General features: G+C 44.8%; 1 pseudogene; it reads left to right on the top strand.

The window, feature by feature from the left end:
* Positions 1-9,943: 9,943 nt before the first annotated feature.
* LOC131518289 (disintegrin and metalloproteinase domain-containing protein 21-like) lies at positions 9,944-12,225 on the top strand (annotated as a pseudogene).
* Positions 12,226-23,575: the final 11,350 nt, after the last annotated feature.

The raw sequence follows: 23,575 nt of genomic DNA, 5'->3' as shown, positions 1-23,575 counted from the left end.
CATTCCCTCTTCACAGATGACATGACACTCTATATAAAAAACTCAAGACTCCACCAAAATATTGCAAGAACTGATACACAAATTCAGCAAAGTCACAAGATACAGTATCAACATACGGAAATCGGCTGCATTTCTACACAGCAATAATGAAGAAACAGAAAGAAAAATTAAAAAACTATCCATCCCGTTTACAACTGCACCAAATAGAATAGGATACCTAAAGAGTTGAAATATCCATAATCTGAAGACTATAAAAACGGTGAAAGAAACTGAGGATGACACAAGGAAGTGGAAACACCTTCATGTTCATGGATTTAAGGAGCAAGTAGTGTTGAAATGTCTCTGCTACACAAAGAAACGGTGGCTTCATGATTATGGATTTCATGCTATATTACAAAGCTGTACTTATCAAGACAGTAAGCTACAAGTACAAAAGAGACACAAAGATCAAGAGAACAGAAGAGTAAACCCAGATATGAACTCACAAATGTATGGCCACCTCATCTTGGATGAAGTAGGAAAGACTATTTAATGGGAAAAAAAGACAGTCTTGTCAACAAAGGGTGTTGGGAAAACTGGACCAGAACATGCAAAAGAATGAAACCGAACCACTTTCTTACTCTATACACAGAAATAAATCTAAATGGGTGAAAGATCTAAATGTGAGACAGGAGACCATAAAATCCTAGAGGAGAACACAGGCAGCAACCTCCTGGACATCAGACATAGCAACTTCTTACTAGACGTGTCTCGAGTGGCAAGGGAAATAAAAGCAAACTTGAACTACTGGGACCTCATCAAAATAAAAACCTTCTGCACAGCTAAAGAAACAATCAACTAATCTAAAAGGCATTCTACAGAAATTAAAAAGGTATTTGCAAGCCACATATCTGATAAAGGCTTACTATCCAAAAACTATTAAAAAAACTTCTCAAACTCAACACCCAAAATACAAAGAATCCAGTGGAGAAATGGGCAGAAGACATGAGGAGATACTTTTCCAAACAAAGCATTCAGATGGCTAACCGACACAGACGAACATATGCTCAACATCACTCATCATCAGGGAATTACAAATCAAAACTACAATGAGAGATGACTGCACACCTGTCAGAATGGCTACAATTAACAACTCAGGAAACAACAGATATTGATGAGGATGAGGAGAGAAGGGAACCCTTTTACACTCTTGGTGGGAATGCAAAGTGCCCGGACCATTCCAGAAAACAGTTTAAAAACTAAAACTTAAACAACCTTCCACTCCAGCAATTGCTCTACTAGGAATTCATCCAAAGCATACAAAACTTCTGATTTGATGAAGTACATGCACCCCAATGTTTACAGCAGCATTAACTATGACAGCCAAACTGAGGAAAGAGACCAAAAGTCCACCATGTGATTAATCTGCTATATGTATAGAATGGCATATTACTCAGTCATAAAAAAGAATGAAATCTTGCCATTTGCAAAGATGTTGATGCAGCTACAGGGCATCATGCTAAGCAAAGTAAGTCAGTCAAAGATGACAAACAACATATGATTTCCTCCTACGGGGAATTTAGATCTAGGGGAAGGGGAAAAAGAGCAAGAAATCATAAAAAAAACCAAAACTCTAAGGTTGGAGACCAAACTGAGGGTTGCTGGAGGGCAGGTGTGTGGGGGATGGGATAATGGGTGTTGGGGATTAAGGAGGCCACATGTTGTGATGAGTACTGGGTGTTAATCTAAGTGATGAACCAATAAATTCTACTACTGAAATTAATGTTACACAATATGTTAACTAACAAATATTTAAACACAAACTTAAGAAATTTAAAAAGTGGAAAAAAGGAAGGGAGAATTGTTGTCACAAATTGTCATGAACATGGAATCTAAGGTAGTGAGTCTAACGTCTTGCATTTACTCATTATATCCCTAACTGATGGTGGACATAAATTAACATACTCATGAATTTTCACAGCAGTGCCAGGTGGGCTGGAATTCAAACCAAAGCTGCCCTTCCCAACTCCCCTGTGCCCACACATCATGGGCAGCTTGTCCAGACACCTGCACAAGAACCCAGGTTGGGCCTCAGCAGGGACCCACATCTGCAGAACTGCAAAGTGTGGACAGTTGACGCTTCCTGAGAAGCTCTGGGTTTCCTTCCCCGACTTGCTGTCTCAGCTCCCTTGTCTTCCTTTCCTGTCTCTTGAAGAGAACCATGTCCCCTGTTAGTGGTTCATGAAAGTGAGGGGCTATATGTTCTATAAACATTCAATATGACAGGTAACATACAAGGGGACAGAAAAAAAAACCCCATATGATGCAGCCTGTCTCGCGGCTCCTATCACCCAATGTGGTAGAGTACAAATAAACCTAAGTATTCATTTGGTCAAAAATTGCACAGCACGTTGGAAAAGTATTAAGAGATGAGAAGCCTGGAAGAATTCCACAAATGCAGATATGAGCTCCCCTTGGAAGGAAGAAGAAAAATTACAGTCCCACACACGCAAGAGTAAAATAATTTTAGCAAATGATACAAGAGTTTCAATGTGTTCTATTCATGAAGTGTCTAAAATTGGCAATGCAAAAAAATGGATTTTGAGGGTTTCACATAGAATTGTGAAGGAAAAATTGTGTCAAAAACTCGGTTGTGTGCACAGAGCTCAACGGCTCCTGAGACATATAGAAAGCCCACCACCTGAAAAGGTAAACGTGTTTTTTGGACCCCAGGAGCATATCTATCAAATCTGATGGGCAGTCTGTCCAAAGAGACACAGAATGGAAACTCTTGTGAAATTTGAACTTCAATTTCATATATTTCCACATAATTTCCATATATTAGGAAAAACCATGCCACGAAAATGATTTGCTAGAGTCTATAAATTTAAAAACAAACGACAAAACTCTAAGTCACCAGAGACCAAATAGGGAACACGTCAACATTGAGAGAAACCAGAAAAAAACAAGACTTTTAGTTACATTGTAAGTCAAGAAATCAGTGGGGTGCCTGGATGGTTGAGTCAGTTAAGTGTCTCACTTCAGCTCAGGTCTCGGTGTCACAATTTGAGGGTTTGAGCCCCGTTGTCAGGCCCTATGCTGACAGCTCAGAACCTGGAGCCTGCTTCAGATTCTGTGTCTCCCTCTCTCTCTGCTTTTCCCTGCTCACGTTCTGTTTCTCTATCAAGAATAAACATTTTAAAAAAATATTAGTCACAAGCAATCAATCATCAAGAATAGGAAAACTATAGCTAAGAACACAAGACCCATAAAAAGAAATGGTATAAATAGACTTTGTGAAAATCAATTCTGCTTATCTGCCCACGTGAATACCAATAGTAAGATAAGTTACAGAGTAAGAGACAACATTCACAAATTGCATAACCGCCAAGGGACCTGCATCTTGAATATGCTAAGAACCCTCAACAGTCAATAGGAAGAAAGGAAACAAACCTCCATAAAACAAGCACAGCCTTGTGTAGTAGACATCCTATCCTTGAGGTTATAGACACATTAGTTACTGACTGGAGAAGACTCTTCACACCATCGACTGTCAGGGAAATTCAAATCAAGAACGCAAAAGATTGGGGCGCCTGGGTGGCGCAGTCGGTTAAGCGTCCGACTTCAGCCAGGTCACGATCTCGCGGCCCGTGAGTTCGAGCCCCGCGTCAGGCTCTGGGCTGATGGCTCGGAGCCTGGAGCCTGTTTCTGATTCTGTGTCTCCCTCTCTCTCTGCCCCTCCCCCGTTCATGCTCTGTCTCTCTCTGTCCCAAAAATAAATAAAAAACGTTGAAAAAAAAAATTAAAAAAAAAAAAAAAAAAAAAAAAGAACGCAAAAGATGCCCTATACACACATCCCAATGGCTCCGGAATGAAAACAACACTGACAACAACATCCAGGTGAGCATCCAGCATACCTGGGGCCTCAAACAATGCAGGAAGGTTGACAAACAAACACGAGCTCTGGAAAACCCTTGGCTGTTGCTTATGAAATTATACATGGATGACATAAAAAGGAACCTGGAAATACCACTCCCGAGTATTTGTCCCTGAAGAATGAAATCCCATGCTCAGAAATTAAATGGTGTGTAAATATTTATAGCATCTTTCTTAGTGTTAGAAGCTCAGAATAAGGCAAAAGTCTTTCTAAATATAAAAGAATAAACCAAGTACAAAACTTCCATCAATGGGATGCTTTGCCAGAGAAATGTGACACTACTGATGCACACCTGAAACCAGGTGAAACTCAAAGACATGACGTGGAGGGAAGGGCTGTAGTCCCATAATTACAGAGGTGGTATGACCTGGGACATTCACACAGCCAGACCATGGTGACAGTGGTTTGGCTGGGCATTCCTTATCTCTTTCTTTCCCAAACCACATGATGAGATACTCTGCTTCATTTGAGAGCACTATGTTCAACCACCCTCTGATGTATGGAGTCTCCACAGACTGAACCCTACAACCTCGGACTCCTCTGAATGGAGAGTTGTTGAGATCATATTCTGATGTGTGCTCTGACAGGAGCTGTTCCCTCCACTGTCCCTGGCTCTGGCTCTCTCCTGCAGGTGAGGGGGAGTAGGTTAGGAATCCTCCACTGAAACCATCTGTCTCCTGCACCTGACTCTCCCACAACATGAGGCCCAGACCTTCGTCCTCACACTTAGCTGGAAATGAAGTCAGTTCTATAGGAACAGATTTGCTCCTTGATTTAGAGGATTGCTCCATCTCCCCCTTACCCTGGGCAATACTCTGGGCAAAGGTCTGCAGCTGCAGGGCATGTCGGGGACAAACAGGATTCCAAACAGTTTGGAAACTGAGGGCTCTGTTTAGGGGCGGCTTCACTGCCTTGTGGCTTGCTTGTCCTGGTGGCATGAGACTCCTGCCATACAAGTCAGGTCTGGGGTGATCAGGTTCCCAGCATCCCTAGTGGACTGTGCCCAGGGCAGAGCTTCCTTCCTGGGAGTGGGGCTGCCAACAATGAGTGAGTCGCACATCTCAGGCACCTGCTGGGGCTTGGCCTCAACAGCAAACAGCTTAGGGTCACTGACATCCTGTCCCTCTGGGAAAGAGTCCTCTGAACAGGAGCTGGTCACCGGGAACCGTGTGTATTGGCTACAACAGTCTGGAGAGGAGGTTGCAGCCAGGCTCAGGGGCACATGCCTATAGTCACAGTTACTTGCACTGGAGTTTCTTCTTGCTGATCTGGGGTGGGAAAGGAAAAGAACATACCTTAGTTCAAATAGTCTAGGTATTCTTTCTGGTAGTATATTTTCTGCAATAGATGCTTCTTCATGGGCTGTATGCCAACATGGCCATTTACAGGCACTATAAATACATTATTTGAGTTTTTCTTCAAATTCCAGTTAGTTAACATGCAATGTAATATTACTTTCAGGTGTAAAATATAGTGATTCAACATTCCAATACAGCACCCAGTGTTCGTTATGAGCGCTCCCCTTAATCCCCATCAACTACCTCCCCATCCCTCCACACACCCTCCCCAGGGTAACCATCAGTTTTTCCCCTATAGTTAAGTATCTGTTTCGTGGGGCTTACGTGGTTCCATGGGTTAGGCCCACGACTCTTGATCTGGGCTCTTGTCTTGATCTCATCATTCCTGAGACCGAGCCCCACTTTGGTTGCTGCACTGAAAGCACGACGTTTCCTTGGGATTCTCTTCCCATCTGCCTCTGCCCCACCTCCCATTCTCTCTCTAAATAAATAAGTGAACACTGAAAAAATCGCCTATTTCTTGGTTTGCCTCTTCTCTCTTATTTGTCCCTTTGCCCATTTGTTGTTTCTTAAATTCTACATATGGATGAAATCATATATTTGTCTTTCTCTGACTTATTTCAGTAAATATAATACTCTCTAGGCCCATCCCTGTCCTTAACAATAGCTAATGTCATTCATTTTGCGGCTGAGAAATATTCCAGTGTGCGTGGACGGGGTTATGTAGATATACCACGTATTCTATACCCATTCATCAATCAATGCATACTTCGGCTGGGTTGTTTCCATAGCTGGGCTGTTTATGACATAGCTGCTATAAACATAGAGGTACAATTCCCTTAAATTAGCATTTTTGTATCCTTTGGGTAAATACCTAGTAGTGCATTTGTTCTATCATAATGTAGTTGTATTTTTAGCTTTCTAAGGAACCTCCATGCTCTTTTCCATAGTGGCTGTGCCAGTGTGCATTCCCACCAGCACCTCGAAAAGGATCCTCTTTCTCTGCATCCTCACCAACACCTGTTGTTTCTTGTGCTGTTGAGTTCAGCCTTTCTGACCAGTGTGAGTTGATATTTCATTGTAGTTTGGATTTCTATTTCCCTGATGAGGAGTAATGTTGACCATCTTTTCATGTGTTTATTGACAATCTGTAGGTCACATTTGGAAAAATGCTTATTCATGTCTTCTGGCCATTTTTTAATAGGATTATTCAGTTCTGGAGTTGAATTTTATACCATATATAGAAAACCTGAAAGACTCAACCAAAAAAAAAAAAAAAACCCGCTAGAACTGGTACAATAAACCTGTAAATTTGTAGCATACAAAATCAACATATAGAAATTTGTTACATTTCTATACACCAATAATGAAGCAGGAGAAAGAGAAACCAAGGAATCTATCCCATTTTAAATTACACCAAAAACCATAATATACTAGAAATAAACCTAAGTAAAGAAGTAAAAGATCTGTACTCTGAAAAGTCTGGGACATTTATGGAAGAAATTGAAGAAAACACAAAGAAATGGAAAAATATTCCATGCACATGGATTAAAAGAAAAATCATTGTTAAATGACAATACTATCCAAAGCAACCTAGACATTCAATGCAAATAATTCAATTTCCTGTCAAATAATACCAGCATTTTTCACAGAGCTAGAACAAATAACTCTAAAATTATCATGGAACCACAAAAGACCCCAAATAACCAAAGATCTTGAAAAAGAAAAAAACCTGGAGGCATCACAATTCTGGATATCAAGCTATATTACAATGCTGTAGTCGTCAAGACAGGATGATACTGGCAAAAAAAAAAACATAGATTAATGGAAAAGATTAGAAAACCCTGAAATGGACACATCACTATATGATCAACTAATCTTTGACAGAGCAGGAAAGACTATCAAATGGAAAAAGTCCCTTCAACAACTGGTGTTGGGAAAACTGGACAGCATCGTGAACTTGTAATGAACCTGGACCACTTTCTTACAGTACACCCAAAAATAAATACAAATTGAATGAAAGACCTAAATGTGAGACAGGAAACCATCAAAATCCTAGAGGAGGACACAGGCACCAACCTCTTTGACCTTGGCCAGAACAAGTTCTTACTAGACATGTCCCCAGAGGCAAGGGAAACAATAGCAAAAATAAACTATTGGGATCTCATCAAGATAAAAAGCTTCTGCACAGCAAAGAACAAATCAACAAAACTAAAAGGCAACTGACAAAATGGGGGGAGATATTTGTATGACATCTCAGACAATGGGTTAGTATCCAAAATCTATAAAGAACTTACCAAACTCAACACTCAAAAAACAAATAATCCAGTGAAGAAATGGGCAGAAGACATGAATACATATTTTTCCAAAGAAGACATCCAGATGGCAAAAAAGACATGAATAAAGATGCTCAACAACACTCTTCATCAGTGAAATATAAAGCAAAACCACAATGCAGATACCAACTCACACCTGTCACAATGACTAAAATTAACAATTCAGAAAACACAAAATGTCAGCAAGGATGCAGAGAAAGCGAAACCCTTTCGCACTGTTGATGGTAATGCAAACTGGCACAGCCACTCTGGAAAACAGTGTGGAGATTCCTCAAAAAATGAAAAACGGAACTATCCTGTGATCAAGCAATTGCATTTATCCAAGGATACCAAAGGTATCCAAAGGACACCAAAAGGCTGATTCGAAAGGGCACGTGCATCCCAATCTTTATGGCAGCCTTATCAACAAAAAAAAATTGTGGAACAGCCCAAATATTCATCAACACATGAATGCATAAAGAAGAGGTGGTAAATATATACAATGCAATATTACTTAGCCATCAAAAAGAATGACATCTTGCCAATTACAATAATGTGGATGGAACTACAGTGTATTATGCTAAGTGGAACAAGTCAGTCAGAAAAAGTCAAATATCCTATGATTTCACACATTAGTGGAATATAAGAAACACAACATACAGAAAGGAAAAATAAAATAAATCAAAACAGAGAGGGAGGAAACCAGAAGACACTCTTAAATACAGAGAACAAACTGAGGGGAAGTGGGGGAGGTGGGCTAAATGGCATGTGGCCATTAAGGAGGGCACCGGGTGAAATGAGAACTGGGTGTTATATGTATGCGATGGTTCTCTAAATTCCACCCCTAAAATCAGTACTACACTGTATGTTAACAGATTGAATTTACATTAATATAATACAAGAAAATTATATATAGAGAGAGACTACCTCAAAATAGCAAGCTTCTGCACGGTGAAGGAAACAATCAACAAAACAAAAAAACAACCTATGGAATGGAAGAAGATATCTGTAAATGACATATCCTCAGGGTTAGCTTTCAAAACATATAAGTTTTTTAAAATTTTTTTCAAATTATCAGTAGAGAGTGTGTCCATGCAGTTCAGCACACTGTTGTGTGAGAAGCAAAACTCGTGTCTTCCACTTGTATATTGTGGTAAGATCTCACTAACATGAGACCCACACTCTTCACAAAATTTTAACCATACATTACAGTATTGTAAATTACAGGGGTAATGATGTGGAGACCCCTCTAGAAGTTAATCATCTTGCATTACACAAAATCATAGCCCTTGAGATCTACTCCTCACTGACCCTCCCTGCCAGGCCCTGGAAACTGCCATTTCACTCTCCATTTCATTATTATCAAAACCCAAATTCAGCTGCCTGTTGCTGGAAAGGTCAATGTTCAAAGTTTTAGTTTGGGTGGCAAAGGAATTTGAGCTATATTCAGATGGCCAGCCACTGGGGAGAAGGCAAACTCTTGTCCAAACGCCACCTCTGAGGTTTCTCCCTGACCCAGGGCGTTTTAAAGCATTAGAGGTACTTATTCAAGCAAGGGAGTGCCATGGTCAAAACCATCTTTTGATCATGGGCAGACTCCATGGTGCAAGCTGCCAAAGCAACCTCAACTCCCCTCCATCTCCAGCTGAAGAGGGAACCAAACTACATGGGAGGAGATTGCCAGAGGCCAGGAAAGAACCACCATAAGGGATTAGAGGAGAAAACCCCTGGGGCTCACACATGGTCAGCAGTACTTTCTGTTCTCCCCAGCTGACATAAGAAAATACTAAAATACAACCTTGTAGTTCACCAATCATCACTCAGAATACTGACAAATGTTTTCCTCAGTGAACTCAGAGGAACCTTCAAAGTAAAAACCAAAAGAATCAAATGGCTTGCAAACTAATAGCTAAGGAGAATAAGACACACAAAACTACAAAGCGATTTTTTGCATCACCCATAAAGGTAAAATTGACAATGTTTACCTCCACATCACAAGGAAGCAAAAGCAGTGGTCTCTGTAATGAGGAAAAGTAGTCATCCAAAGAAAGTGACCCAGCAGTACCACAGGACATGGATTTGGTAGAGAAGTTCAGGGTGATATAACTGCATAGCCCATATGCAAGTAGGTGCAGGAAAGATTGAAGGTGTTGACTAGAGCCATGCCTCTGGGTCCAAATCCCTACCCACGTCCATGTGACCACTCTTGACCATGGCCCACCTGACCCTCCCACATCCACCCCAGCTTAACTGATGTGCAGGGTCACACAATGCCACACCCTGGGACTGTTGCCGAACCACACAGGTGGCCCCCAGGTGCAGGGTGCTGGCCACCTGGCACAGCCCTCTGTTCTCTCTGATGGTCTAGACCTGGCTTTGCTGAGGATCCTCCATTTATCCATTCTCACTGGCAGATGTCTCTGAGCAGGGGCATGAGGCTGGCAGAGGGCCAGGTCACCCTGAGGGCACCCCTCTTGCTGTTTGCACTCTGGGCAGTGCTGGCTCCTGTGCAGGGTTCTCAAGGGCATCCCTCATGGTGCTACATCTCCTCTGAGAAGGTAATTCCCAAGAAGGAGCCGCACCACAGCAAGGGCATTCAGATGCCTGGCTGTCCGTCCTATAGCCTGCATTTTGGGGGCAAGAGACATGTTATGCACATGCGGCACAAGAAAATCTTTTGGTCCAGACTCTGCTGATGATGACTCAGGATGCTCAGGGAGCATCCTGACTACACTTTCATGCCTCCAGACTGTTACTACCTCGGCTACCTGGAGGAGATTCCTCTTTCCATGGTCACAATCGACACAGGCTATGGCAGCCTTGGAGATATCATGAAGTTGGATTAACTTGCCTATGAAATGAGACCCCTCGGTGATTTCCAATGGTTTGAACACTTTGTTTCTCAGATAGTCGCAGACATCTGTGCAATGGGACCTACATATAACCTAGGATATAAGGAGGACAGGGGGCCCCCTGTTCCTCAAGGAAATGCCAGTGCAGCCCCAAGGATCTCTAGTAAGTTCTGTTCATCCCATCACAGAATTTTCAAAGGACTTGCTCTCAGTTTCAAAACAATGTATAGTATGTTAACCATATGAAAAAAGTGCCCAATTCCTAGTAAGGCTAGTTAGCTTAATTGAGTCAATATTTCATGGTATTGATGTAAGTTATTGGTTTCATGGTCATTTATACTGAGAGACGTCAAGCTCACACGGGCAATTATGTGTTGCATCAGAGTCCTTTTTTCTCTTCAATAGTATGAGTCAAAGTATTTTCGATTTCTTAAAACACATCCACCCTTAATGTGATTTGAGATGGGCCCCATGAGGTTCATGGCACTCCAGTTGTATATTCTATATGACATCCACCAATGGCTTATATGCCATCATTCTGAGTTATTTAGGCAGACATTATTTACTCTTGTCTGTCATAGCAACACATCAGATGGCAAGAAATTGTGGCTTGTGCATTGACACTGATGAATGTGCTTGCCAAAAAAGGTCCAACTGCATTAGGACCCAATTAACTGGTATAATGGAAGCTTTCAGTAACTGTTCCTTCATTCATATGCAGCACGTAATGAATTGTGGAACAGGCAAGTGCATGTTCAACACTGAAATGGTGCATTTAAATAAAAGCCTGACCCACTATCATTATGGAAACTACATAGTGGATCCAGGAAAGCAGTGTGACTGCGGCTCATTCAACCAGTGCTACAGCAATCTAGACTGTATGCGTGATTGTATCTGAACCCCTGGGGGCAAAGGTAATACAGGCAGATGCTATACAGAGTGCACCAACTCCGCTGCTTGGACACCCTGCAGACCAATCCATAATATACGTGATCTTCCAGAGTTCTGCCATGGGGTGACCTTGGCATACCCTGATAACTTCCAAAAGCAAGATGGAACCGCGTACACTGAAGAGGGCTGCTGCTATCATGGAAACTGCACTGACCACACTATTCACTGCCAAGAAAGCTTTGGCAGAAATTCTGGGAAAGGTGAAGATGTCTGCTATACCATAAATCACAAAGGCAGCCGACATGGACACTGCAGAAGACCCCGGGGAATTCAATGCTGAACCTGTTCCCCTACAGGTGTGCCGTGTGGAAGGCTGCAGTGTAGGAATGTCACACATCTCCCTCAACTGCAAGGGCATGTTGGATTCCATCTGTCGGAGATCCAGGGTTCTGATGTTTGGGGCTGGATTCACAGCGTAGCACAGGAACAACCCAGATTGCTCATGTAAGAACCAGTATTTCCTGTGCTTCTGGAAAGTTCTGTCGGGATACCTACTGCACTGGAAGTGGGGCTCAGCTGAATTATGACTGTATCCCAGAGAAATGCAGTCACAGAGGGATGTGCAACCATAACAGGAACTTCCACTGCCACATAGGCTGGGATCCTCCATGGTGCACGGACAAGGCACTGGTGGGAGCACAGGTTGTGGACCCCTCCAAGAAGAATTCAGCCAGTCAGGCAAAGTCATGAATCCATGGTATATCTCAGAGTGGGTTTTGGTCACATTTATGCCATAATAGCTGCATTCCTCTTTGTTGTTTCTGGAAATGTCAGAACTATAAACACAGAGAAAGTTAAGGAAGAGATTTTTGGAGAAGACAATCCATAATTTAGCCTCCAGACCCCTGAACAACTATAGACAATGCATCTGGTGCATCTGTAAAAATACAGTATTGAGGTGGCACAGGTGACATCCACGTTTCCAAGGGTCTGCGGGAGACACAGGGGTCCTCAGGCACATCACAGCTCTGACACCAGGTCTCTCATGGGTCACCGACCAGCACTCTGAAATAAAACTTGAAAACTGCATGCTTAAGGGATAAACGTGCCCTCACATATAAAGGGAGACCTATAAGACTCGTGACTGATCTCTCCTTTGAAACTTGGCAGGCCAGAAAGGCTTGGCACGATATCTTCAGTGTGCTAAACAGAAAAAATATGCAGCCGAGAATCCTTTATCCAGCAAGTCTGTCATTTAGAATAGAAGGAGAGATAAAGGTCTTCCCAAACAAACAAAAACTGAAGGAATTTGTCACCACGAAACCAGCCCTACAAGAGATCCTAAGGGGGATCCTGTGAGACAAAGCACCAGAGACATCACTACAAGCATAAAACATACAGACATCACAATGACTCTAAACCCGTATCTTTCTATAATAACACTGAATGTAAATGGATTAAATGCGCCAACCAAAAGACATAGGGTATCAGAATGGATAAAAAAACAAGACCCATCTATTTGCTGTCTACAAGAGACTCATTTGAGATCTGAGGACACCTTTAGATTGAGAGTGAGGGGATGGAGAACTATTTATCATGCTACTGGAAGCCAAAAGAAAGCTGGAGTAGCCATACTTATATCAGACAAACTAGACTTTAAATTAAAGGCTGTAACAAGAGATGAAGAAGGGCATTATATAATAATTACAGGGTCTATCCATCAGGAAGAGCTAACAATTATAAATGTCTATGCGCCAAATACCGGAGCCCCCAGATATATAAAACAGTTACTCATAAACATAAGCAACCTTATTGATAAGAATGTGGTCATTGCAGGGGACTTTAACACCCCACTTACAGAAATGGATAGATCATCTAGACACACAGTCAATAAAGAAACAAGGGCCCTGAATGATACATTGGATCAGATGGACTTGACAGATATATTTAGAACTCTGCATCCCAAAGCAACAGAATATACTTTCTTCTCGAGTGCACATGGAACATTCTCCAAGATAGATCATATACTGGGTCACAAAACAGCCCTTCATAAGTTTACAAGAATTGAAATTATACCATGCATACTTTCAGACCACAATGCTATGAAGCTTGAAATCAACCACAGGAAAAAGTCTGGAAAACCTCCAAAAGCATGGAGGTTAAAGAACACCCTACTAACGAATGAGTGGGTCAACCAGGCAATTAGAGAAGAAATTAAAAAATATATGGAAACAAACGAAAATGAAAATACAACAATCCAAACGCTTTGGGACGCAGCGAAGGCAGTCCTGAGAGGAAAATACATTGCAATCCAGGCCTATCTCAAGAAACAAGAAAAATCCCAAATACAAAATCTAACAGCACACCTAAAGGAAATAGAAGCAGAACAGCAAAGGCAGCCTAAACCCAGCAGAAGAAGAGAAATCATAAAGATCAGAGCAGAAATAAACAATATAGAATCTAAAAAAACTGTAGAGCAGATCAACGAAACCAAGAGTTGGTTTTTTGAAAAAATAAACAAAATTGACAAACCTCTAGCCAGGCTTCTCAAAAAGAAAAGGGAGATGACCCAAATAGATAAAATCATGAATGAAAATGGAATGATTACAACCAATCCCTCAGAGATACAAACAATTATCAGGGAATACTATGAAAAATTATATGCCAACAAATTGGACAACCTGGAAGAAATGGACAAATTCCTAAACACCGACACTCTTCCAAAACTCAATCAGGAGGAAATAGAAAGCTTGAACAGACCCATAACCAGCGAAGAAATTGAATCGGTTATCAAAAATCTCCCAACAAATAAGAGTCCAGGACCAGATGGCTTCCCAGGGGAGTTCTACCAGACGTTTAAAGCAGAGATAATACCTATCCTTCTCAAGCTATTCCAAGAAATAGAAAGGGAAGGAAAACTTCCAGACTCATTCTATGAAGCCAGTATTACTTTGATTCCTAAACCAGACAGAGACCCAGGAAAAAAAGAGAACTACAGGCCAATATCCCTGATGAATATGGATGCAAAAATTCTCAATAAGATACTAGCAAATCGAATTCAACAGCATATAAAAAGAATTATTCACCATGATCAAGTGGGATTCATTCCTGGGATGCAGGGCTGGTTCAACATTCGCAAATCGATCAACGTGATACATCACATTAACAAAAAAAAAGAGAAGAACCATATGATCCTGTCAATCGATGCAGAAAAGGCCTTTGACAAAATCCAGCACCCTTTCTTAATAAAAACCCTTGAGAAAGTCGGGATAGAAGGAACATACTTAAAGATCATAAAAGCCATTTATGAAAAGCCCACAGCTAACATCATCCTCAATGGGGAAAAACTGAGAGCTTTTTCCCTGAGATCAGGAACACGACAGGGATGCCCACTCTCACCGCTGCTGTTTAATATAGTGCTGGAAGTTCTAGCATCAGCAATCAGACAACAAAAGGAAATCAAAGGCATCCAAATTGGCAAAGATGAAGTCAAGCTTTCGCTTTTTGCAGATGACATGATATTATACATGGAAAATCCGATAGACTCCACCAAAAGTCTGCTAGAACTGATACATGAATTCAGCAAAGTTGCCGGATACAAAATCAATGTACAGAAATCAGTTGCATTCTTATACACTAACAATGAAGCAACAGAAAGACAAATAAAGAAACTGATCCCATTCACAATTGCACCAAGAAGCATAAAATACCTAGGAATAAATCTAACCAAAGATGTAAAAGATCTGTATGCTGAAAACTATAGAAAGCTTATGCAGGTAATTGAAGAAGATATAAAGAAATGGAAAGACATTCCCTGCTCATGGATTGGAAGAATAAATATTGTCAAAATGTCAATACTACCCAAAGCTATCTACACATTCAATGCAATCCCAATCAAAATTGCACCAGCATTCTTCTCGAAACTAGAACAAGCAATCCTAAAATTCATATGGAACCACAAAAGGCCCCGAATAGCCAAAGTAATTTTGAAGAAGAAGACCAAAGCAGGAGGCATCACAATCCCAGACTTTAGCCTCTACTACAAAGCTGTCATCATCAAGACAGCATGGTATTGGCATAAAAACAGACACATAGACCAATGGAATCGAATAGAAACCCCAGAACTAGACCCACAAACGTATGGCCAACTCATTTTTGACAAAGCAGGAAAGAACATCCAATGGAAAAAAGACAGTCTCTTTAACAAATGGTGCTGGGAGAACTGGACAGCAACATGCAGAAGGTTGAAACTAGACCACTTTCTCACACCATTCACAAAAATAAACTCAAAATGGATAAAGGACCTGAATGTGAGACAGGAAACCATCAAAACCTTAGAGGAGAAAGCAGGAAAAGACCTCTCTGACCTCAGCCGTAGCAATCTCTTACTCGGCACATCCCCAAAGGCAAGGGAATTAAAAGCAAAAGTGAATTGCTGGGACCTTATGAAGATAAAAAGCTTCTGCACAGCAAAGGAAACAACCAACAAAACTAAAAGGCAACCAACGGAATGGGAAAAGATATTTGCAAATGACACATCGGACAAAGGGCTAGTATCCAAAATCTATAAAGAGCTCATCAAACTCCACACCCGAAAAACAAATAACCCAGTGAAGAAATGGGCAGAAAACATGAATAGACACTTCCCTAAAGAAGACATCCGGATGGCCAACAGGCACATGAAAAGATGCTCAACGTCGCTCCTCATCAGGGAAATACAAATCAAAACCACACTCAGATACCACCTCACGCCAGTCAGAGTGGCCAAAATGAAGAAATCAGGAGACTATAGATGCTGGAGAGGATGTGGAGAGACGGGAACCCTCTTGCACTGTTGGTGGGAATGCAAATTGGTGCAGCCGCTCTGGAAAGCAGTGTGGAGGTTCCTCAGAAAATTAAAAATAGACCTACCCTATGACCCAGCAATAGCACTGCTAGGAATTTATCCAAGGGATACAGGAGTACTGATGCATAGGGGCACTTGTACCCCAATGTTTATAGCAGCACTCTCAACAATCGCCAAATTATGGAAAGAGCCTAAATGTCCATCAACTGATGAATGGATAAAGAAATTGTGGTGTATATACACAATGGAATACTACGTGGCAATGAGAAAGAATGAAATATGGCCTTTTGTAGCAACGTGGATGGAACTGGAGAGTGTGATGCTAAGTGAAATAAGCCATACAGAGAAAGACAGATACCATATGGTTTCACTCTTATGTGGATCCTGAGAAACGTAACAGAAACCCATGGGGGAGGGGAAGGGAAAAAAAAAAAAGAGGTTAGAGTGGGAGAGAGCCAAAGCTTAAGAGACTGTTAAAAACTAAGAACAAACTGAGGGTTGATGGGGGGTGGGAGGGAGGGCAGGGTGGGTGATGGGTATTGAGGAGGGCACCTTTTGGGATGAGCACTGGGTGTTGTATGGAAACCAATTTGACAGTAAATTTCATATATTAAAAAATAAAAAAAAAAAAAGAAAACTGCATGCTTGTGGCTTTTATGTAGTTTTTAGGCCTGTAAGAGCCCATACTGAGCCTTCGTTTCTGGGAAGAGGACCTGAGTCAGAGCTGTGTCTTGAGCAGAAGCGTCTTGTTCCAGAATTAAGAAAAGTTGACACAAGCTCCTTTATTGGCAACTTCATGAGTTTTCTCCAAAACTACGCTGTTGTGGACTGAAAAGTTTCTCATTCTCCAGGTAATCTGTCTTCCCCCAGTCCCATGTGGGCTCAGGATAATGGAGGGCTACCACCCACCCATACTGCCTGCCCTACACGGGGGTGTCTGCGGGCTGTGAGGGAAGGGGACTGGCATTAGGATCCACTAGCGCAAGCTGTGCCTCGCTGGAGAGCAAATTTCCAAATGTGGGAGACGGAGACCATGAGGCTGAAAGGAGCACCCTATACATCAATCAGCAAGGTAGGCACAAGTGTCTATGGATGACTCTGGCATCCAGAGGGAGACCGGGAAAGGTGAATCCCTGCTCTCTTTCTCTTGCCTATTTTTCAGTGAGTTTAACCGAAGATAAGAATCTGCCTAGGGTTCCCACTTTGGTTTCCCAAGCACCTTCTAGAATAACACAGAGGTGAGCCTGTGAAAGTTAGCGAATTCAGCCCCATCCGCTCCCAAGAAATCCTGTACTTGCTACCCTGTTTTCTATGTCCTGATCATTGCGAATGTGGGATGGAGGCCTGCCCTTCCCTGGGTCCTTGTGCCCTCTTGTTCCGGGCTCTGTAAGCCATAAATCCTGTGCTTCCATTTCCTTTGTTGGGGGTGTACTGAAACCCCACCTTCAGTCACAAGGGGCCCGCACATCTCATGTACCCCAAGCGAGAGCTCAGATGCCTAGGGAGCTGCCTGTCACCCACTGTGACTTGCTGTTGCCACTTCCTTCAGCAGGTCACAGTCTACATGTTCTTAATTCAGTCCAGAAGCTGAGTCCCACAATACATTTATCCCCAAGGATGGGATTGGGAGCCTAGCTGATGCCCGCCTACAATGCCTTAGACCTAAGAATGGCTCACTCATTCCTCACCCTCACGTCTCACCTGCTGTGGGAAGGAGCTGGTGCTTGCTGCTGGTCTGTAGCTTTGATTTGGGCTTATGCCAGGTGTTGCCAGAAACCCTCACCCTAAATTATCAGTGCCATGAAAGGTCAGACTCCCTGCAGAGACCAACAAGCAGGCACCAGTCTGGGTGCAGGGGTGTGTATTTCCTATTCACCTCCAAAGGAGGACACCGAGAACAGTGTTCCTAGATTAGTGTTGAAGAAGACGCCAGCTGCTTGATCCAGTGTGTTGCGGCCAGCACCGTGGTGTTGTGCTTGATTAGCCAGCCCTAGCTAGTGATGGAGGCAAATCTACAAGGAGCATCATGGCACCCAGGGTGGAGGACTTGGCCAAGGCAACCTCCCCCTAGTGGCTGCAATCCTCGCTGCTGTCACCAATGGCTCCCCACTTGTCAGGTGTTGAGTGGGACACCTCAGTGTGGGAGGCCACAGAACACGACTCTGGGAAGAAATAACTTCTATCCCAGATTTCCCCTGTCACGATCCACTACACCTACATGTCCAAGGACCAGCGTGAAAGACAGAAATGGTGACAGGCACTATACCATCATGGAAATGCAAGGCTTCCTGGAATCATTTGTCCAAAGGGAGGGAGACAAGGACATTGATTGGCTTTTGTGGGTCTTCGTCATTGGCTCCGAGCTGTTGCTTACAGCACTTGACATGCTGCAGCTGGCTGGATTGGTCAAAGACTGCCAAAGTCATCATTCACTGAAAAACTCAAAGTATCCACAGCCTGTTGACAGAGACACCCTAGAGGAGCCTCCAGACTTTTCACTCTATCAAAAGATCATGACAAGCACGCCAAGGCACAGGGCAGGAGACACAGACAAATAAAAAGGGGGGGGGAAGTCTCTGAGGAAGACGCTCCCCAAGCCCCCAGAGCCCACAGAGGTAGGAAGAAAGAAGCTCTGATTCCTGGGACTTGGATTTTTACGGCATGGCAGCACAGGCCCACTGGGAGAGGTCAAGCCCAGGTGACGCCATCCACCTCTAAGTTAGAATGGGGACAATTCAAAGAGTGTGGGTTTTTTGTTTTTTGTTTTTGCCTTGTGTCATGTGCCCAGATCCTTGACCATTTCCAACCTGGAGTAGAGACCCTTGACAACACCATCTAAGGAGCTCTTCATGAAGGACCACTCTGACCTTAAGTCTGTGCCATTACATTCACAGTGTGGGAACAGGACGACATAGGTTCCTGTCCACGTGACAAGAACCTGATCTCAGGACCCACTGTGAAGACTTCCGGTGGAGGAGGGCCCGCGTCCACACTGACCAGAACTGGTTTCGTCAGAACCCGCTGTGAAGGATTCAAGAGGACTAGGGCCCACGTCCAAACCCAGAAGTACCTGGTCTCCACAGGACCCCCTGCGGAGGATTCGGGAGGATTAGGGCCTGTGTCCATGCTGACAAGAACCGGCTTCATCCGGACCCGCTGTGGGGGATTCGGAGGAGGAAGTCCCAGATCCAAACCGACAAGAACCCAGTCTCTACAGGACCCGCTGTGGAGTCTTGGGGTGGACTAGGGCCCACGTCCGAACCAACAAGAACCAGGTCTCCTCAGGATCCGTTGTGAAGACTTTGGGCGGACAAGGTCCCGTGTCCACACCAACAAGAATCCGGCTTTTCAGGACCCGCTGTGGAGGATTCGGAAGGACCTGGACCTGGGTCCACACGGACAAGAACCCGATCTCCTCAGGACCCGCTGGGGAGGATTCAGGGGGATATGGCCCCGTGTCCACACATACAAGAACCCGGTGTCCTCACGACCTGCTGTGGAGACTTCGGGGGGATGAGGGCCCGTGTCCATACCGACAAGAACCCGGTTTCGTCAGGACCCACTGTGGAGGATTCAGGGGGACGAGGCCCTGCGTCCACACTGGGGACATGGCCCTGCGTCCACACTGACAAGAACCCGGTCTCCTCAGGACCCACTGTGGAGGATTCAGGGGGACGTGGCCCTGCGTCCACACCGACAAGAACCCGGTTTCGTCAGGACCCGTTGTGGAGGATTCAGGGGGACGTGGCCCTGCATCCATACTGGGGACGTGGCCCTGCGTCCACACTGACAAGAACCCGGTCTCCTCAGGACCCACTGTGGAGGATTCAGGGGGACGTGGCCCTGCGTCCACACTGACAAGAACCCGGTCTCCACAGGACCTTCTGTGGAGACTTCGGGGAGACGAGGGCCCGTGTCCACACCGACAAGACCCGGTTTCGTCAGAACCTGCTGTGGAGGATGCGGGAGGACTTGGGCCTGCGTCCACACTGACAAGAACCTGTCTCCTCAGGACCCACAGTGGAGGATTCAGGGGGACGTGGCCCTGCGTCCACACTGGGGGACGTGGCCCGCATCCACACTGACAAGAACCCGGTCTCCTCAGGACCCACTGTGGAGGATTCAGGGGGACGTGGTCCCGCGTCCACACTGACAACAACCCGGTCCCCTCAGCTCCCGCCAAGGGAGGAGCAGGCGAGGAGAAAGCCAGGCCCCGGGAAGAGGAGCTTCCGGAACCTGGAGGCTGAGGGGGGCGGTGTTCGCCAGACCCTGGGGGGAAAGGACCCTGCGCGGCTTCGTGCGCGGTGACACTGTGTCCCCCGCGGGGCTTACCTCACCGGCGCCGGGCGGCGGGGCCGCGCGGCCGTCTTCCTGCTCCGCGCCCACTCGGTTCCCGCCGCTGCCTCATGCGGTTCGCGGTCCAGGAGCGGGCTCCCCTGGCGGAGCTCGCACTCCCGCCGCTCTGGCCTCGCGGGTCCCTTCGGCCTCCGCGCGGGGCGGGGTGTCCCTCCCGAGTCTGCCACGGCGCCGTGGGGACTTCTGTGCGACACCCCGGAGCTGCAGATGGCTCCGGGCAGGACAGACGTGCTCACAGGGGCGGTTCCTCCGCGGCCAGGAGCACAGAGCAGCTCTCCGCCCGCGTGCGTCTTCCTCCGTTTCTGTCCCCAGTGCCCTGTCCTGGGACAGCAGGCCTGCCACCTCCTTGCTGAGATTTCCTCTGGGGCACGTCGTTCCTTCTGCCGCGGTGGCAAATGGCACCGTCTCTTCCGTTCTCTTTCCGACGGGTCGTCAGGAGCGTGCAGACGTGCACGTGGTGTGTGTGCTGCTCTCCTATCCTGCGAGTGTCCTCGTTTCCCCTTCCGTTGCCCTTGGAAATAACGCCGCCAGTTATGTTACCAGCCAAAGTGGGTTTCTTCAGGAGTAGCGGAGAATTGCCATCCGGGCCCACAAAGCTGTGGCAAAACCGCGGCCGGGTGGGGAGCACACGGAGAGGAACGCTGTTTCGCTGAGAAGAGGAAGTTGGGAGCGTGGTTTTGAAGCGAAGTCCGCAGGAGGAAAGCAGGGCTGCAGGGCGAGCAGGCGCCTCCTGGGCCCAGCTGCAGGGGCGGTGGGGTTCCTGCAGGGGCCTCAGGGCACAGCTTCCCCTGGTGGGGCCTGAGCCTGGGGCTTCTCTCCGCGGAGGGTTGTAATCTTGGGTCTGTAGCCCTGGGTTGTTCCGAGCCTGACGCTGGGTGGTGGGCTCCGCCTTCCAGCTTCCCCTCCCCGCCTCCCGAGTCCACTTCCGTGAGATGTCCCTTCATTGGTTTTCGCAGTTCTAACAGCTTCTTAGTGGCGTCTTGTGGACAACCGGAATTCCAAATCCCACTGCTTCCGCTGCACCCAAGACACGTGGCCACCAATAGAACCCTCCCACGTGCCTCTGGCTCACGTGCTGCCTCCTGCAGGGCCCGAGGCCTCTCCGCCTGGGTGAGCTGGGTCTGGGCGTGGGCCTACGTCACAGCGTTTGACCCCTCTCTTGCTTCTGTCATGTGGGGCTGACACGGTTGTTTGCAGGAGTACCTTACTCTGTGATTTCAGACGTGCATTGAACGTGTCACGGCAGCGCAAATACGCTTTACCTGGACGCTCATTTCTTTACCGCGTTTGCCACTTCACACGAGATACTTTGGTGCGTTTTAACCCAAACGGGGACGCCCTCCCGAGAAACCACCACAGAACCCCAAATGAGGAAATCCCTGCGTTTCCACATTAGACCCCAGACCACAGGCCCACTTCAAGTGTCCCCACCTGCCCCACTGTGAAATGTCTTTTCCCATTCTGATCTGGTTTCTTTTGGGGAAGTGCACCTGAGACTTTCCCCTATCTGTGTAACCTGGGGGGATTTAAAGAGCAAGGTGGTTCCTGGGGCACCTGAGGTCTCAGTCTGCTAAAGGCCGAGTTCACTTCAGGTCATGATCTCCAAGTTGATGGTTTCGAGCACCTGCTTCTGGCTGTGTGCTAACAGCTCAGAGCCTACAGATTGCTTGAGATTCTGTGTCTCCCTCTTGCTAACCCCTCCCCCTATCATGACCTGTCTCTGTCTCTCTTTTTCAAGAATAAATAATAAATGTTAAAAAAAAAAAAAGAGCAAGATGGTTCCTGAGTGGCCTTTTCTGGATGGCTTCTGTCACTGAGGATGTTTTCTGCATTCACCCATGTTGTGACGTGTATCAGTCCTTCCTTTTTAAATTCTGATTAAATGTATGTAACATAACACTTACCACGTAAGTCACTTTAAGCATACAGTTGTCGGGCATTAACTGCATTCACACTGTTGTACATCCATCTCCAGAACGTTGTCATGTTCCCCTAGGGAAACTCTGTATCTATTAAACCCTAAATCCCAATTCCCCTTTCCCCTCGGCCCCTACAGCCATATTCTACTTGGTGTCTCTGAGTATGACTTTTCTGGACACCTCACTTAAGTGGAACCATAGTGTATTTTCCTTCTGTCACTGGCTCATTTCACTCAGCATAATGACTGCCAAGTTCAGTCGGTGTGCAGGTGTGTGTCAGAACTCTCTTCCTTTTGAAGGCTGAATTATATTCCATTGTGTATATACTACATTTTGTTTATTTACTCACCTGTGAATAGTTACTTGGGTTGCTTCCATCTTTTGGCTGTTGTGAAGAAGCTGCTATGAATACGGGAACATGAATACCTGCTCAAGGCTTTGCTTTAAATTTCCAGATGTAAGTGCAGATGTGGAGTTCTGTGATAGCTTTCTGAGAAACCAGTATTCTCTACAGCCACAACATTTTACTTTATTTCTTTGTATGACAGAATAATATTCCTGTTTAAGGGTCTGCCCCAGGTTGTTTATCCATTCACACACCGATAGGCATTTGCATAGTTTCTACAATGTGGCTATTGTGAACAGTACTGCTATGTATGTGCACATGCACTTTGTTTAAACAACTGTTTTCAATCTTCGAGATATACATCTAGGAGTAGTATTGTTGGGCCATATGGTAATTCTATGTTTTTATCTTTTTTGGGGGGGAGGGGGGAATTGTCAAACTCTTTTACACATAGTCTCCACCATTTTACATTTCCACAAGCAAGGTTGAAGGGTTCCAATTTCTCAACATCTTTACCAACATTTGTTGTTTTGTAGTTGTATTGATTAGAGCATTTTTAGTGCGTGTAAAAGGGTATCTCACTGTGGTTTAAATATTTCAACACGTGCCTCTGGCTCGTTTCCATAAGGACTATTGATGTTTAATATCTTTTCAAGTGGTATTCACCATTTGTATGATTGCACTGGGGAAAGATATATCCAAATCCTTTGTCCATATTAAAAATTGGGTTGTCTTTTTGTTGATGAGTTGTAAAAACTCTTAATACATTCTGCATAACAGGCTCTTACAAGACAAATACTGTGCAAATATTGTCTTCCATTAGGCTTTGTCTTTTC

Source organism: Neofelis nebulosa, chromosome 7, assembly GCF_028018385.1.
Source record: "Neofelis nebulosa isolate mNeoNeb1 chromosome 7, mNeoNeb1.pri, whole genome shotgun sequence".
Classification (NCBI taxonomy): domain Eukaryota; kingdom Metazoa; phylum Chordata; class Mammalia; order Carnivora; family Felidae; genus Neofelis; species Neofelis nebulosa.
This window is presented reverse-complemented; position numbering and strand designations above follow the sequence as displayed.